We start from the raw sequence: 7,944 nt of genomic DNA on the forward strand, positions 1-7,944 counted from the left end.
TTTCCTTGAATGCATTTCCACCTTTCATATATAGAGATATTACTTAATTAACTCCCACTAATTAAAAACCTTAGCTAGCAGTTCCGGCTCAGGCATCTCCAGCTAATTGACAACATATGTATAGAAAATTTGCAATTCCAATTTCTACAGATTTTTTAAGTGCGTGCCTCTCCACACTCCATGACTTTTTTTTTCTTTTTTGTGTTTTCACACCAATGCCCATTCCATTACAAAGCTCCAAAATCAATTCGTTGAAACAAAACAACAGTTACCAAAGTTCCAAAAAAACATACGAGAGCTCTTTCAAATTTCCATTCCCTATATTCCAAGAAAAAGCACATTCCTTGGCTCTTATAAAATTTTTTTGAGAGAAGTATGCAACTCTCCACTCACACCAATTTATGATGTTACTACTTATATATAAATATATACACAAATATTATTGGTGTATTTTCAAAGAAATCCATTTCAAAATCATATATCAAAGTTCCAAAAACAAATTTCATCCAAAATGCTCAAACACATGGTTTTGAGTTGGATCATAAAGGGAGTGCCAGCTCTTATAAGTTATGATACCCATTAATGGAATCCGTATTATGAAAAGCTCTGAAATCAATTTATCAATTCTGTCAGTAAACACTTCAGGATCTGCCTACGATCTCAATTAAGGCCAACGCACTAGACTTCAAAGCTGCAGAAAGGATCCATAGCTATCCTAAACAACAGTTGTTTCCATATAGCATGCAATTGCAGCAAGGGAAAAGTGATCCATTGCTACAATAAGCAACAGCTGTTCGTTCATGACCAGTTACAAGAGTTTATGCACTCATATTGCCACTAAAGTATGCCATAGAAGTAACATGTTGGAGGTAAACAAAACTCTCATAAGTCAACCTCCTCTATGATACAGAAGAGTTACAAGTACTTGCCATATCTTATATGAGAAAAGAACAATTGCAGTAACAGAGTGGGTCCTTGCATGCTGTAGATGCGTCAAGGGACCCTTCCCAAGAGGGTCCCTTCCAAAGCTAGCATCCCGTTTGTAAAAATTATCTGTATACCTTAATTTTCCCTACTCTTAATATCTTCTTGAGTGGTTGTTGAGATGGGACTCTGATGAGGTCCCAGGTGTCCAGACCAGCAGCACCTACGATAAGCATCTGTAAAACAAGCATAACATCATTTTGTATTACCTTGCCGATTTACAATAAAATTGCCAATAAAAGGCTCAAAAAGAAAATACTGCACCTTACCGTAGGGCTTCTATAACCCTTAATTTGGCTTCTTCCCTGCCAGAATTCTCGAGATGTGCAAACCTCTACTGAAAGCTTGATTGAAGAGTATGCGAGTCTGCATTTGCTGGAATCCAGGCAGCCAGGAAAGTATTGCAAGAGGGATCATCACTATGATTCCCATGGTAAACTCATATAGGCGAGCAACTGCAACTACAACAGGCCACACCCCTGTTTTCAACAAGAAAGGTTTCAAGACCAAGCTTATGCAGAGAAGCCCCCATCCAGTGGGTAAAAAAGCCAGCAGGCTGAGAAAGAGATCCACAAACTGGAAATCAGTCAACTCCAGCAGCAGCACAATGACCAGGACAATGAAGACTGTGACAAACGACTGGATGGCTCTGTAATAAAGATGATTTTTGGCTGAGTACTTCTCCCCTGCACGGGCTACTAAGATGTACACTAAGATGGCTAATATAATATAAATCCACGAGAGAAGGTATACAAGAATGCTTTTGTTGTTGGCAGCAATGTTTAGCCTATACACCATGCCATACTGGATGAGGAAAAACCTTAAGCTGAGAATCACTTCCAACACTTTTCCCCAAAAGCCTGTTGTCCTCAGGTGATCCTGTTCCTCATTCCACCACACCTCCCAGCTCTGATCTGCCTTTGTCAACACCCCCCCCTTGTACCATAGCCAGTTCTGGAAATCTTCAAAGTCATAAACCGTCTGTAACCAGTCAAAGCCTGAGGGGTTGAATAGGAAGGGTGCCATGATCCATGATAATGCCAAGAACCAGCTTGAGAATGTCAAAAGGATGTATACAGTGGTATTTTTTGCCAGGCCACCATATGACTCATAGATGATCAACAGTATGATCAGCTCCACACCCTTTACAAAATGGCTCCTAGCATAGAGACGATAATTCTCAGCAAATTTCTCATGCCTTACTACAAACCCGCGACCCGTAGCACGGTATTTGGCACCACCATGCAGTAGAGTCCTACCAAAGTAATGGCCCTTAGTTCCCAATGAGAATGTAAAGAACACAGAGCACAGCTCCAGTTGCATTGTTAAGAAATCCCATAGAGCAGTGCTGAAGCCACGCTCTAAAGAATTCTCCACAATCATTGGCAAAGCAGTAAACAACCCAAGCTGCACTAAGAACTGCTGGTTGAGTGAGGCTGTGAGGGCCGAGTTGGTGAGACTACCTGCAATCACATCCTCTATTCCACTGAGGCCAAGGTACACACGACCCCATAAGAAAGCATACACTGTTATGATGGTAATCATGCTGCTGATGTAGAAACCCACAGTGGTATAGTAGAAGGAGAGCATCCGGAAGAAATCAAGGCGATGCCCAAGGCGGTAAACATCCCTGCTCAACATTTGCTCACCATTGCCACTAGAAACCTTAGCTTCAAAAAGAGCTATTTGATTTAATCCTACATCTCGGCCTTTCCCTACTTGAATGTATTCATGATGAGTGACATTGCCTCCTCTCAGAGTGCAGTTGAATCCTGCAAATATATCCTCACTGATGTTGATGACTCTTGAGGCCTTGCTGATACCTCCCCTCGTCAAGAACCAGAGCCTATCAAACACATCTGGGTGCCCATAATGCATTCTGATCTTGAGAGGGTCTGCCAACACTCTCTGACCAAGAGTGACAAAACTACTCTCTTGGGCAGACATAAACCAAGCTAGAGAAGAGACAGAGCCAGTGAAAACATGCTCTCGAACCCCTAATATCTGTGGCCTTCTCAATCCATAATGTTTGGTGAACTCTTGAAGCAGATTTCTTACTTTGAGGGCCTCCTCGAAGTAGTTGTCCTGGTTCATGTCAATAGTTTGCACTGCTTCTCCTCTAGTAAAGATCAGGGCATGGTTTTGATTCTCTGGCTTGCCTTCACCCAGCTTGAGATTGCCAGGAAGCTCAATGCGATAGATCTCCACCTCTTCCTCACGTGCTGTGTCATACTTTACCAAGACAGAGTAGAATTTCTTGCCTTGAGCCGTGTCAACATCAACCTCATCAACATATGCAACCCTCATGGCAGGATGGCTCTTCATGAGATACAGAATGTCATTTGCTCTTGCATCCTTCTTTGCTTTCTGTGTTCCATATATCTGGCATGCCACAACATAAGTAAACTTCAAAAGAGCTGTGGCCTTCTCCTGTGATGCTGTGTACAAAGCACTGATGCCACTCAAGCTGCTCATGGTTCGCTGGCTAGTGGAATAATCAAATGACTGACGGCTGTTAAGGCTCTCCATTCTGATGGAGGTTTGATCCTGCTTCAAGTCAAATTCCGATGCTGCATCAAGGTAGGCAAGGGTCTCAAGAGCATGGTGGTAATACATCATGCCCCTGACAGTACGACCCAATGTTTGACCTCGATGTGAAGCCCACAACCTGAGCTGCCTTTCGTTCTCTTCATTCTCTAACAGCTCTCTCTCAGGATATGGTCTGTCCTGCAGATGCATCCGTTCAAGGAAATTTTTCCATTCATCTGGGTAGATACTCTGGAGATAGAAGAGGATCGTCACTCCGTCCTCATTTGGGGTTCTTAATTGCTCTTTGCTGTAGATAACATCCTCACTGTAGTAGGGTGTAAGCACACTGAAAGAAAGCATCCTCTCCACTGAGGGGGCATGAGGCATGTTCATGAAGATGGAGTTACTGAAGAAGGCAATGCGCCTCCTGGCATCCAAATTCTTTGGGACATTGTTCATGGCCTCTCTGGTGCTCAGAGTGGTGCTCAGCCTCCTCAACCTGCGAAAAAAAGCCTTATCCTTCTCTTGATTACACAGTTGTACAGCATCCACAAATAATAGCTCATTGCTTTCTGTGGCCAGACGGGCATTCCGCAGGGAGTTAGGATGGTGCTTTTGTGAAGGTAAGTCCCTCATCACTACATCATACAAATTCTGGAGAGCAGCCACCACTTCTTTCGGTGTTGGTTTTTTCAGTAGTACTGTCACCAAAGCCAACACTCGTGAATGGACTTCTGCCAGTTCACTCACCCTGTACTTCTGACAGAATGTACCCTCATCAAGGTCTGTCTCGATCTCCTTAAACACCTCCTCTACAATGTCATGCTCCTTGCTATCCTCCTTCAGAATCCTCTTCAGCAAGTGCTTTACACTATCATAGCACTCCACTACAGCACATCTTCTGTACTCATTCTTGCATATCTTTGCCCATATCCTCTTGTCATCGTTTCCTTGCCAATCCTGAGTTATACTCAATGCAATGAGAACCTCATTGGACAGAAGTACAGAAGGCCACTGAACGACACTCACGTTCCATGATGAGCCTGGGATCTCCAACAGTTCTACTTCATGGTCACTCACAAGATCTTCTTCTCTGAAGTAAAGGATTATCTTATTCCATACATATGCAAACTTGCGAGCTTCCAGTGTATTTGATTCAAACTTCCTATAGTCCTTGCCAAGTCCATACCTAAGCTTCACCCTTCTCACCATATCTTTGAAGAGGGCAACACACCGATAGTGGGGCAAGACCTCTCCCCCCAGTAGCCCTTCCTCTGGCACCAGGTTGAAAGTGATTGCACTAGCAAAGAAAGGAAATCTCAACTTGAGCTGTTGCACAGAGCGAATTTCACCTATGTGAGCAGAGAGTCCCAGCATTGCTCCCACTATAGAGGAGAACACAGCGTACCAAATTTGTATATCCATCAAGTAGATCAAAACCACAGGAGCCCATATGACAGCCACTACAAACCTGTTGTGATTCCTGAAAAACTCATGCCACTCAAAGTTCACGACGTTGAGACTGAGAAGCTCCCGTGTTGGCTCTACCAAGGGCCTCACCTGCAAGAAGTAGCTGAAGGAGAACTTGGCAAAGAGAACTACCAGCCAGAAGCTTGTGTATCTGATATTATCAATGACACCTTCACGCAGGCCACGAGCTACAAACAGTCTGGTCTGATACCACCATGTGAAGGCGTGGAACACACGCCATTCTGTTCTCTCCACAAAGTTTCTTATCCAGGGCAAGATGAAGAGCACAAGGGCCAGCATCTCAGGTAAGATGAACACTGCTGCAGTCTCGAGGAACTGAAACAGTCTCAGATTTGCTTCTTGGGACCACCTTCTGTCTACTGTTCTCTGCTGCCATACCCGTGCCAGCAAGAAGGAGAAGATGGCAGTCCAACCGGAAGCCACTAGAATCTTGAGCACCATGCGGACACCGACCAGCTTTGTCTCTCTGGACATTAGGCTGTATTGCATACCTGCATCGAGCACTGCCTGAAGGACTCGGAGGCCTGACCATGTGACGAAGATGGTGAGCAAGGTGCCCTGCACATCTCTGTCATACAGCACGTGCCAGGGTATGCCATCTCTGTTGAAAGCAAGGATCATCATAGCTTGAAGCATGAGGATGAGGCCGGTCCAGAGATGGTCAAAGCTGCGGTAGATGTTGAGGAAGGAGCGCTGCTCAACAAAGCCCGTTTTTCCCACCTTCTGCTGCTGCTTTTGTGTGGCTTTTCCTCGGTTCTGTGGGGTAACCAGGTAGTTGGAAGATGCGTTGAGCGGCCATGAGAGCTGAGTGAAGCAACGCTTAGACCAGAAATACTCGTTCATGTCATCATAGTTTCTCCAGGCTGAGTGAGGGGCCTTGCCCTCCTTGGAAGCTTCAGCCTCACCCTTGACAGCATTGTAGATCGGAGTCACAATTTTGCCAAGAAAGCCATTTTTACCTAAGGAATAAGGCATGCATTTTTGGCCGGTTTGAAGATCTATTTTATCCTCTATTATGTTGTTGAGCTCCACAGCCATGTTGTGGAAGATGAAGCAGAGGCATTCTGGCATAAATCGGAGGTTGGCTGCTTCACCCCAGATGAGGAGGTAGAGGCAGCAGTAGAAGAGCTCACGCCGCTCGTCGACAACTCTGGGGTCCTTGGGGAGCCAGAGGCTGTGCTTCATGTTGAGGAAGGAGCACCATTTGGTGTAGTTTTTCAGGAGCTTCCTTCGCAGATTATGAACTACACTGCGGTCAAGCCTGTCGATGGGATCCGGCGGCGGCTGCAGACGCATCTGGAAGTTTGCCAGTAGTAACACTACATGCTCCCTCTGGTTCTTCACATTGTCCCCCTGAAAACCGAAGAAGGCCCCCAGCCAGTCCATCATGTCCATCCCTTGCCGCCATAGCCATCCGTCTTCTTCTTGCTGTGGCCTCGGCAGATCCCCCACACTCTGCAGCGCCTGCATCGCCGCTCTCACCTCAGGAAACCGCAGGGCATCGTTGTCTGCCAGCATGTCGTGCAGTGGGAGAATGTTGTACACCTCCTCGTCCTCTACAGCTAGTTCCCCTCTGATCCCTGCCATAGCCAAGAGCTCCCAAACCCGCTGCAACGAAGAAAGACAGAAAAAGAACAGGAAAGAAGAAGCAGCAGCAGAAGTAGAAAGAAGGAGAAGAGTTCAGAAATGGCAGGTGAAATTGCTAGGCTCAATGAGCTTCGTCTCCCGCATAGTTCTCCCCGCCATAGCCAAGAGCTTCAAAATCAGCAGCAGCAGCAGCAGGAGGAGGAGGAGAGCGAGGGATTATCAGGAATAGGTAAAATTGCTAGGCTCAACGAGCCGTAGCCAAGAGCTTCGAAGCCTGCTGCAAGAAAGGAGACAGACAGAGACGAAGACGCAGAAAGAGAACAAGAAAGCAGACGAACCAAAAAAAAATGAAGGAATTTCACGAGTGGTGAGAAAAGCTACTCTGCTCGACGAGCTTCAGCTGCCATATCTCTCCCCTGTTCCGGGCTGCCAAGCACCATAGCTCGCCTTTCAAGCAAGAGCTCCAAAACTCGCCATAGCTTGTGAGTCTCTGAGCATGAAGCGCGATCTTTGGACGACTGTGAGTGGCATCTTCAGTGAAGTCGTTTCAAGCTGCTTTATGGGGAATTCTTAATCTGTGATTCTGTGCGAACTGTAAAAGGCAACTCTTTTTCTTTTAGAACAGTGCGCACTAGCCAGTGTTCTTCTACACTGGAAGATCACCATGGCCGTAGCCCGAGCAGAGGCCCATGGGCGGGGCCGCGGGGGCCAAACAGAAAGGCCACCTGCCGTCCTCTGCCCTGCTGCTGTTGGATGGATGACCTGGCCGCTGCCCACTCCCTTTACAAAACTACGTTTCTTCGCTTTCAATTCTCACACGAATTTATAACAATTTATAAAAATTTTAATAACAATTTATATATCTATCACAAATTCATAACAATTTATATCTTTTTTTAATAGCCTAGTGCCATCCCGCCCAGAATCGAACCACTCTCAAGCTCCAACCTTAGCACCAATCGGCAATTTATATCTTCAAACCACCAAAATTTGGGGTAGAGAATATACATTGTAAGGCTCCAAGAAATTTTATCCAATGGCAACCCTGCTTTAGCCCACATGAATAATCATCATCATTTGAGTACTTGTAGCCCTACATTAATCATAACATCCGAGTACCTTGTAGCCTACATGAATAACAGCTATTTAGTACTTGTAGCTTATCTACCTACATAAATAATAGTTACCATTGTGTAAGTGAGTGTTCATTTTAAACCTACAAACTATACAATTAACCATCAATATTTTGATTTAAACCTACAAACTTTAACTTCTCAACATAATTGACCTACAATATTCTCATTTAAACCTACAAACTTTAACCGGTAATTTATCTCTTCTACAAACTGTACA

The 7,944-nt window shown here is 45.1% G+C and overlaps 1 non-coding gene and 1 pseudogene across 3 annotated transcripts; both read right to left on the bottom strand.

Moving 5' to 3' along the window:
• Positions 1 to 594: 594 nt before the first annotated feature.
• LOC147605310 (callose synthase 12 pseudogene) lies at positions 595 to 7,385 on the bottom strand (annotated as a pseudogene). 2 transcript variants are annotated; one of them, XR_015265267.1, is made up of 2 exons: positions 1,254 to 7,385; positions 595 to 1,160 (listed from the first exon to the last, which is right to left on the bottom strand). The product of XR_015265267.1 is annotated as a callose synthase 12 pseudogene, transcript variant X1 (transcript). The 2 variants fall into 2 exon arrangements; XR_015265268.1 differs by having other exon boundaries at positions 1,249 to 7,385.
• On the bottom strand, positions 3,535 to 3,614 carry LOC147605311 (small nucleolar RNA J33). The gene has a single exon (XR_015265271.1). It is a non-coding gene; the product is annotated as a small nucleolar RNA J33 (small nucleolar RNA).
• Positions 7,386 to 7,944: the final 559 nt, after the last annotated feature.

Source organism: Cibotium barometz, chromosome 60, assembly GCF_041138505.1.
Source record: "Cibotium barometz isolate CiBa-2024 chromosome 60, ASM4113850v1, whole genome shotgun sequence".
In the NCBI taxonomy this organism is placed as follows: Eukaryota; Viridiplantae; Streptophyta; class Polypodiopsida; order Cyatheales; family Cibotiaceae; genus Cibotium; species Cibotium barometz.